Below are 8,576 nucleotides of genomic sequence, written 5' to 3'. Positions count from 1 at the left end.
GAGATAGAGATAGAGATAGAGATAGAGATAGAGATAGAGATAGAGATAGAGATAGAGATAGAGATAGAGATAGAGATAGAGATAGAGATAGAGATAGAGATAGAGATAGAGATAGAGATAGAGATAGAGATAGAGATAGAGATAGAGATAGAGATAGAGATAGAGATAGAGATAGAGATAGAGATAGAGATAGAGATAGAGATAGAGATAGAGATAGAGATAGAGATAGAGATAGAGATAGAGATAGAGAGATAGAGATAGAGATAGAGATAGAGATAGAGATAGAGATAGAGATAGAGATAGAGATAGAGATAGAGATAGAGATAGAGATAGAGATAGAGATAGAGATAGAGATAGAGATAGAGATAGAGATAGAGATAGAGATAGAGATAGAGATAGAGATAGAGATAGAGATAGAGATAGAGATAGAGATAGAGATAGAGATAGAGATAGAGATAGAGATAGAGATAGAGATAGAGATAGAGATAGAGATAGAGATAGAGATAGAGATAGAGATAGAGATAGATAGAGATAGAGATAGAGATAGAGATAGAGATAGAGATAGAGATAGAGATAGAGATAGAGATAGAGATAGAGATAGAGATAGAATAGAGATAGAGATAGAGATAGAGATAAGAGATAGAGATAGAGATAGAGATAGAGATAGAGATAGAGATAGAGATAGAGATAGAGATAGAGATAGAGATAGAGATAGAGATAGAGATAGAGCTAGAGATAGAGATAGAGATAGAGATAGAGATAGAGATAGAGATAGAGATAGAGATAGAGATAGAGATAGAGATAGAGATAGAGATAGAGATAGAGATAGAGATAGAGATAGAGATAGAGATAGAGATAGAGATAGAGATAGAGATAGAGATAGAGATAGAGATAGAGATAGAGATAGTAGATAGAGTAGAGATAGAGATAGAGATAGAGATAGAGCTAGAGATAGAGAATAGAGATAGAGATAGAGTAGAGATAGAGATAGAGATAGAGATAGAGATAGAGATAGAGATAGAGATAGAGATAGAGATAGAGATAGAGATAGAGATAGAGATAGAGATAGAGATAGAGATAGAGATAGAGATAGAGATAGAGATAGAGATAGAGATAGAGATAGAGATAGAGATAGAGATAGAGATAGAGATAGAGATAGAGATAGAGATAGAGATAGAGATAGAGATAGAGATAGAGATAGAGATAGAGATAGAGATAGAGATAGAGATAGAGATAGAGATAGAGATAGAGATAGAGATAGAGATAGAGATAGAGATAGAGATAGAGATAGAGATAGAGATAGAGATAGAGATAGAGATAGAGATAGAGATAGAGATAGAGATAGAGATAGAGATAGAGATAGAGATAGAGATAGAGATAGAGATAGAGATAGAGATAGAGATAGAGATAGAGATAGAGATAGAGATAGAGATAGAGATAGAGATAGAGATAGAGATAGAGATAGAGATAGAGATAGAGATAGAGATAGAGATAGAGATAGAGATAGAGATAGAGATAGAGATAGAGATAGAGATAGAGATAGAGATAGAGATAGAGATAGATAGAGATAGAGATAGAGATAGAGATAGAGATAGAGATAGAGATAGAGATAGAGATAGAGATAGAGATAGAGATAGAGATAGAGATAGAGATAGAGATAGAGATAGAGATAGAGATAGAGATAGAGTATGAGATAGAGATAGAGATAGAGATAGAGATAGAGATAGAGATAGAGATAGAGATAGAGAGTAGAGATAGAGATAGAGATAGATAGAGATAGAGATAGAGATAGGAGATAGAGATAGATAGAGATAGAGATAGAGATAGAGATAGAGATAGAGATAGAGATAGAGATAGAGATAGAGATAGAGATAGAGATAGAGATAGAGATAGAGATAGAGATAGAGATAGAGATAGAGATATAGATAGAGATAGAGATAGAGATAGAGATAGAGATAGAGATAGAGATAGAGATAGAGATAGAGATAGAGATAGAGATAGAGATAGAGATAGAGATAGAGATAGAGATAGAGATAGAGATAGAGATAGAGATAGAGATAGAGATAGAGATAGAGATAGAGATAGAGATAGAGATAGAGATAGAGATAGAGATAGAGATAGAGATAGAGATAGAGATAGAGATAGAGATAGAGATAGAGATAGAGATAGAGATAGAGATAGAGATAGAGATAGAGATAGAGATAGAGATAGAGATAGAGATAGAGCTAGAGATAGAGATAGAGATAGAGGATAGAGATAGAGATAGAGATAGAGATAGAGTAGAGATAGAGATAGAGATAGAGATAGAGATAGAGATAGAGATAGAGATAGAGATAGAGATAGAGATAGAGAGATAGAGATAGAGATAGAGATAGAGATAGAGATAGGATAGAGATAGAGAAGAGATAGAGATAGAGATAGAGATAGAGATAGAGATAGAGGATAGAGACTAGAGATAGAGATAGAGATAGAGATAGAGATAGAGATAGAGATAGATGATAGAGATAGAGATAGATAGAGATAGAGATAGAGATAGAGATAGAGATAGAGATAGAGATAGAGATAGAGATAGAGATAGAGATAGAGATAGAGATAGAGATAGAGAGATAGAGATAGAGATAGAGATAGAGATAGAGATAGAGATAGAGATAGAGATAGAGATAGAGATAGAGATAGAGATAGAGATAGAGATAGAGATAGAGATAGAGATAGAGATAGAGATAGAGATAGAGATAGAGATAGAGATAGAGATAGAGATAGAGATAGAGATAGAGATAGAGATAGAGATAGAGATAGAGATAGAGATAGAGATAGAGATAGAGATAGAGATAGAGATAGAGATAGAGATAGAGATAGAGATAGAGATAGAGATAGAGATAGAGATAGAGATAGAGATAGAGATAGAGATAAGAGATAGAGATAGAGAGATAGAGATAGAGATAGAGAGAATAGAGATAGAGATAGAGATAGAGATAGAGATAGAGATAGAGATAGAGATAGAGATAGAGATAGAGATAGAGATAGAGATAGAGATAGAGATAGAGATAGAGATAGAGATAGAGATAGAGATAGAGATAGAGATAGAGATAGAGATAGAGATAGAGATAGAGATAGAGATAGAGATAGAGATAAGATAGAGATAGAGATAGAGATAGAGATAGAGATAGAGATAGAGATAGAGATAGAGATTAGAGATAGAGATAGAGATAGAGATAGAGATAGAGATAGAGATAGAGATAGAGATAGAGATAGAGATAGAGATAGAGATAGAGATAGAGATAGAGATAGAGATAGAGATAGAGATAGAGATAGAGATAGAGATAGAGATAGAGATAGAGATAGAGATAGAGATAGAGATAGAGATAGAGATAGAGATAGAGATAGAGATAGAGATAGAGATAGAGATAGAGATAGAGATAGAGATAGAGATAGAGATAGAGATAGAGATAGAGATAGAGATAGAGATAGAGATAGAGATAGAGATAGAGATAGAGATAGAGATAGAGATAGAGATAGAGATAGAGATAGAGATAGAGATAGAGATAGAGATAGAGATAGAGATAGAGATAGAGATAGAGATAGAGATAGAGATAGAGATAGAGATAGAGATAGAGATAGAGATAGAGATAGAGATAGAGATAGAGATAGAGATAGAGATAGAGATAGAGATAGAGATAGAGATAGAGATAGAGATAGAGATAGAGATAGAGATAGAGATAGAGATAGAGATAGAGATAGAGATAGAGATAGAGATAGAGATAGAGATAGAGATAGAGATAGAGATAGAGATAGAGATAGAGAGAGAGATAGAGATAGAGATAGAGATAGAGATAGAGATAGAGATAGAGATAGAGATAGAGATAGAGATAGAGATAGAGATAGAGATAGAGATAGAGATAGAGATAGAGATAGAGATAGAGATAGAGATAGAGATAGAGATAGAGATAGAGATAGAGATAGAGATAGAGATAGAGATAGAGATAGAGATAGAGATAGAGATAGAGATAGAGATAGAGATAGAGATAGAGATAGAGATAGAGATAGAGATAGAGATAGAGATAGAGATAGAGATAGAGATAGAGATAGAGATAGAGATAGAGATAGAGATAGAGATAGAGATAGAGATAGAGATAGAGATAGAGATAGAGATAGAGATAGAGATAGAGATAGAGATAGAGATAGAGATAGAGATAGAGATAGAGATAGAGATAGAGATAGAGATAGAGATAGAGATAGAGATAGAGATAGAGATAGAGATAGAGATAGAGATAGAGATAGAGAAAGAGATAGAGATAGAGATAGAGATAGAGATAGAGTTAGAGATAGAGATAGAGATAGAGATAGAGATAGAGATAGAGATAGAGATAGAGATAGAGATAGAGATAGAGATAGAGATAGAGATAGAGATAGAGATAGAGATAGAGATAGAGATAGAGATAGAGATAGAGATAGAGATAGAGATAGAGATAGAGATAGAGATAGAGATAGAGATAGAGATAGAGATAGAGATAGAGATATTATCCAGTGCACTGCTAGGATTCCCATTATATATATATATATATATAGAACAAGGAAGGACACCGCAGCACATCCGTAGGTGAAAAATAGTGGATCTTTATTCACCCTTGCGACGTTTCAGTCCACTTGCTGGGACTATTATCAAGGCTTGATAATAGTCCCAGCAAGTGGACTGAAACGTCGCAAGGGTGAATAAAGATCCACTATTTTTCACCTACGGATGTGCTGCGGTGTCCTTCCTTGTTCTATATATATATATATATATATATATATATATATATATATATATATATATATATATATATATATATATATAATGGGAATACTAGCAGTGCACTGGATAGTATATATATATACAGTCATGTGAAAAAATTAGGACACCCTTTGAAAGCATGTGGTTTTTTGTAACATTTTTAATAAATGGTTATTTCATCTCCGTTTCAACAATACAGAGAGATTAAAGTAATCCGACTAAACAAAGAAAACTGAAGAAAAGTCTTTTCAAGATCTTCTGTAAAAGTCATTCTACAAAAATGCCTATTCTAACTGAGGAAAAAGATAGGACACCCTCACATGTATTCCCTCTTAAATTGGCTCAGATCTCACACAGGTATATCACACCAGGTGCACATAATTAGTAGATCGTTACTCTGCATGTTGAATAAGGCTTGCCCTATTTAAACCTCAGACATTTAGTTTGGTGTGCTCCTGACTGTTGAAGTGAGAGTGAGCACCATGGTGAGAGCAAAAGAGCTGTCAGAGGACTTCAGAAAAAAGATTGTAGCAGCCTATGAGTCTGGGAAGGGATTTAAAAAGATCTCAAAAGATTTTGAAATCAGCCATTCCACTGTCCGGAAGATAGTCTACAAGTGAAGGGCTTTCAAAACAACTGCCAACATGCCCAGGACTGGTGGCCCCAGCAAGTTCACCCCAAGAGCAGACCGCAAGATGCTAAAAGAGGTATCCAAAAACCCTAAAGTGTCATCTCGAGAACTACAGCAGGCTCTGGCTACTGTTGATGTAGAAGTACATGCCTCTACAATCAGAAAGAGACTGTACAAGTTTAACTTGCATGGGAGGTGTGCAAGGAGGAAACCTTTGCTTTCCAAGAGAAACATCGAGGCCAGACTGACATTTGCCAGAGATAAAGTTGACAAAGACCAGGACTTCTGGAATAATGTTCTTTGGACAGATGAGTCCAAAATTGAATTATTTGGACACAACAGCAGAGGACATGTTTGGCGTAAACCAAACACAGCATTCCAAGAAAAGAACCTCATACCAACTGTGAAGCATGGAGGTGGAAGTGTCATGGTTTGGGGCTGCTTTGCTGCAGCAGGACCTGGTCAGCTCACCATCATAGAATCCACGATGAATTCTACTGTGTATCAGAAGGTGCTTGAAGAACATGTGAGACCATCAGTTAGAAAATTAAAGCTGAAGCGGAACTGGACCATGCAACATGACAATGACCCAAAACATACTAGTAAATCAACCAAAGATTGGCTGAAAAAGAAGAAATGGAGAGTCCTGGAATGGCCAAGTCAAAGTCCAGATTTGAATCCCATTGAGATGCTGTGGGGTGACTTGAAAAGGGCTGTACGTGCAAGAAACCCCTCAAACATCTCACAGCTGAAAAAGTTCTGCATTGAGGAGTGGGGTAAAATTTCCTCAGACCGATGTCGAAGACTGGTAGATGGCTACAAGAACCGTCTCACTGCAGTTATTTCAGCCAAAGGAGGTAACACTCGCTATTAGGGGCAAGGGTGTCCTATCTTTTTCCTCAGTTAGAATAGGCATTTTTGTAGAATGACATTTACAGAAGATCTTGAAAAGACTTTTCTTCAGTTTTCTTTGTTTAGTCGGATTACTTTAATCTCTCTGTATTGTTGAAACGGAGATGAAATAACCATTTATTAAAAATGTTACAAAAAACCACATGCTTTCAAAGGGTGTCCTAATTTTTTCACATGACTATATATATGTATATATATATGTATATATATATATATATATATATATATATATATATATATATATAATGGGAATACTAGCAGTGCACTGGATAGTATATATATATATATATATATATATATATATATATATATATATATATATAATGGGAATACTAGCAGTGCACTGGATAGAATATATATAATGGGAATACTAGCAGTGCACTGGATAGTGTATATATATATATATATATATATATATATATATAATGGGAATACTAGCAGTGCACTGGATAGTATATATATATATATAATGGGAATACTAGCAGTGCACTGGATAGTATATATATATATATATATATATATATATAATGGGAATACTAGCAGTGCACTGGATAGTATATATATAATGGGAATACTAGCAGTGCACTGGATAGTATATATATAAGGGGAATAGTAGCAGTGCACTGGATAGTATATATATATATATATATATATATATATATATAATGGGAATACTAGCAGTGCACTGGATAGTATATATATATATAATGGGAATACTAGCAGTGCACTGGATAGTATATATATAATGGGAATACTAGCAGTGCACTGGATAGTATATATATATAATGGGAACACTAGCAGTGCACTGGATAGTATATATATAAGGGGAATAGTAGCAGTGCACTGGATAGTATATATATATATATATATATATATATAATGGGAATACTAGCAGTGCACTGGATAGTATATATATATATAATGGGAATACTAGCAGTGCACTGGATAGTATATATATAATGGGAATACTAGCAGTGCACTGGATAGTGTATATATATATATATATATATATATATATAATGGGAATACTAGCAGTGCACTGGATAGTATATATATATATAATGGGAATACTAGCAGTGCACTGGATAGTATATATATAATGGGAATACTAGCAGTGCACTGGATAGTATATATATATATATATATATATATATATATATAATGGGAATACTAGCAGTGCACTGGATAGTATATATATAAGGGGAATAGTAGCAGTGCACTGGATAGTATATATATAATGGGAATACTAGCAGTGCACTGGATAGTATATATATATAATGGGAATACTAGCAGTGCACTGGATAGTATATATATATATAATGGGAATCCTAGCAGTGCACTGGATAGTATATATATAATGGGAATAGTAGCAGTGCACTGGACCTGTATGAGCACTGCACAGTGGAGGAGCAGACAGGTGCACTGGCCACATCTGCTGCTCCCCGGAGATCACGGGCAGTGCACTGGAGGCATCGGGTGGAGGGGCAGCCAATGCACTGGAGCTCGGGCATTGTCCCCCGGTATTGTGTCTGGAGGGAGCCGGATGCAGACAATGGGCAGGACTGCAAGGCCGGGAGAGAACGGCTACACATGGGAACAAAAGCTAACGGCTCGGCCCCTGTACACCGCCGCATCCTACCTCGCCGTGCTCCGTCCATCTCCATTCAGCATCCCCCTTCCCCGCCACCGGGCGCGCCCCTCACCTCTCGGTCAGCACGGCGGCGGCAGCAGCATCTCTCGTGGACGCGCACTCCTCACCTCACCCACAGCGGCAGTATCCTCCGCGAACGGCCGAGGGGCGGAGCCTCCCTGAGCGCGACGTGAACGGAGAGGGGCGGGGACAGGCGGCTGCTCCACAAAGCATATTAAATGAGAGGGGCGGGGCCTAGCGCAATCGTTTAGACGAGGAAATAATTGAGCGGGGCGTATCCGGGCGCAGATCTGGAGAGACGGGGCGTGGCTAGCGTGATCTGAACCAAGAGGGGCGGATCTATGAGCTTGGAGGCGTGGTCAGTTTAAAATGAACAGGTGTCTGGCGAGGAGGAGGAGGAGGCGGCAGTACTCATCATCCTTCATCGTGTTTTGCAAATCGAAATCGCGCCCCAGCATGGCATGCGATTTATTACCCACGACTGAAGTAAATAGGAGTGGGCAGACAAAGGCTCCAGGATATGGCCTATAGGGCTTTCCTGTCTGTTCTAGTAACTACTTGTGTTCCCAATGTAATAATAATTCTGGAGCATCTAGTCTTATGACTCTGTG

At 36.7% G+C, this 8,576-nt stretch overlaps 1 protein-coding gene across 4 annotated transcripts in view; it reads right to left on the bottom strand.

Annotated features, from left to right (window-relative positions):
* LOC120977635 (SLAIN motif-containing protein-like) overlaps positions 1-8,115 on the bottom strand; it is a 45,937-nt gene extending 37,822 nt beyond the window's left edge. For 3 of the 4 annotated variants that reach the window (XR_005773938.1, XM_040405649.1, XM_040405653.1), the window contains exon 1: positions 8,018-8,115. The gene's annotated coding sequence lies outside the window, so the exon portion shown is untranslated. Of the gene's footprint in view, positions 1-7,953; positions 7,985-8,017 lie in introns of those variants that run through there. The other variant, XM_040405651.1, reaches the window with a different exon arrangement.
* Between the last annotated feature and the right edge of the window lie 461 nt (positions 8,116-8,576).

The sequence above is a fragment of the Bufo bufo genome, chromosome 8 (assembly GCF_905171765.1).
Source record: "Bufo bufo chromosome 8, aBufBuf1.1, whole genome shotgun sequence".
NCBI classification, from domain to species: Eukaryota; Metazoa; Chordata; class Amphibia; order Anura; family Bufonidae; genus Bufo; species Bufo bufo.
This window is presented reverse-complemented; position numbering and strand designations above follow the sequence as displayed.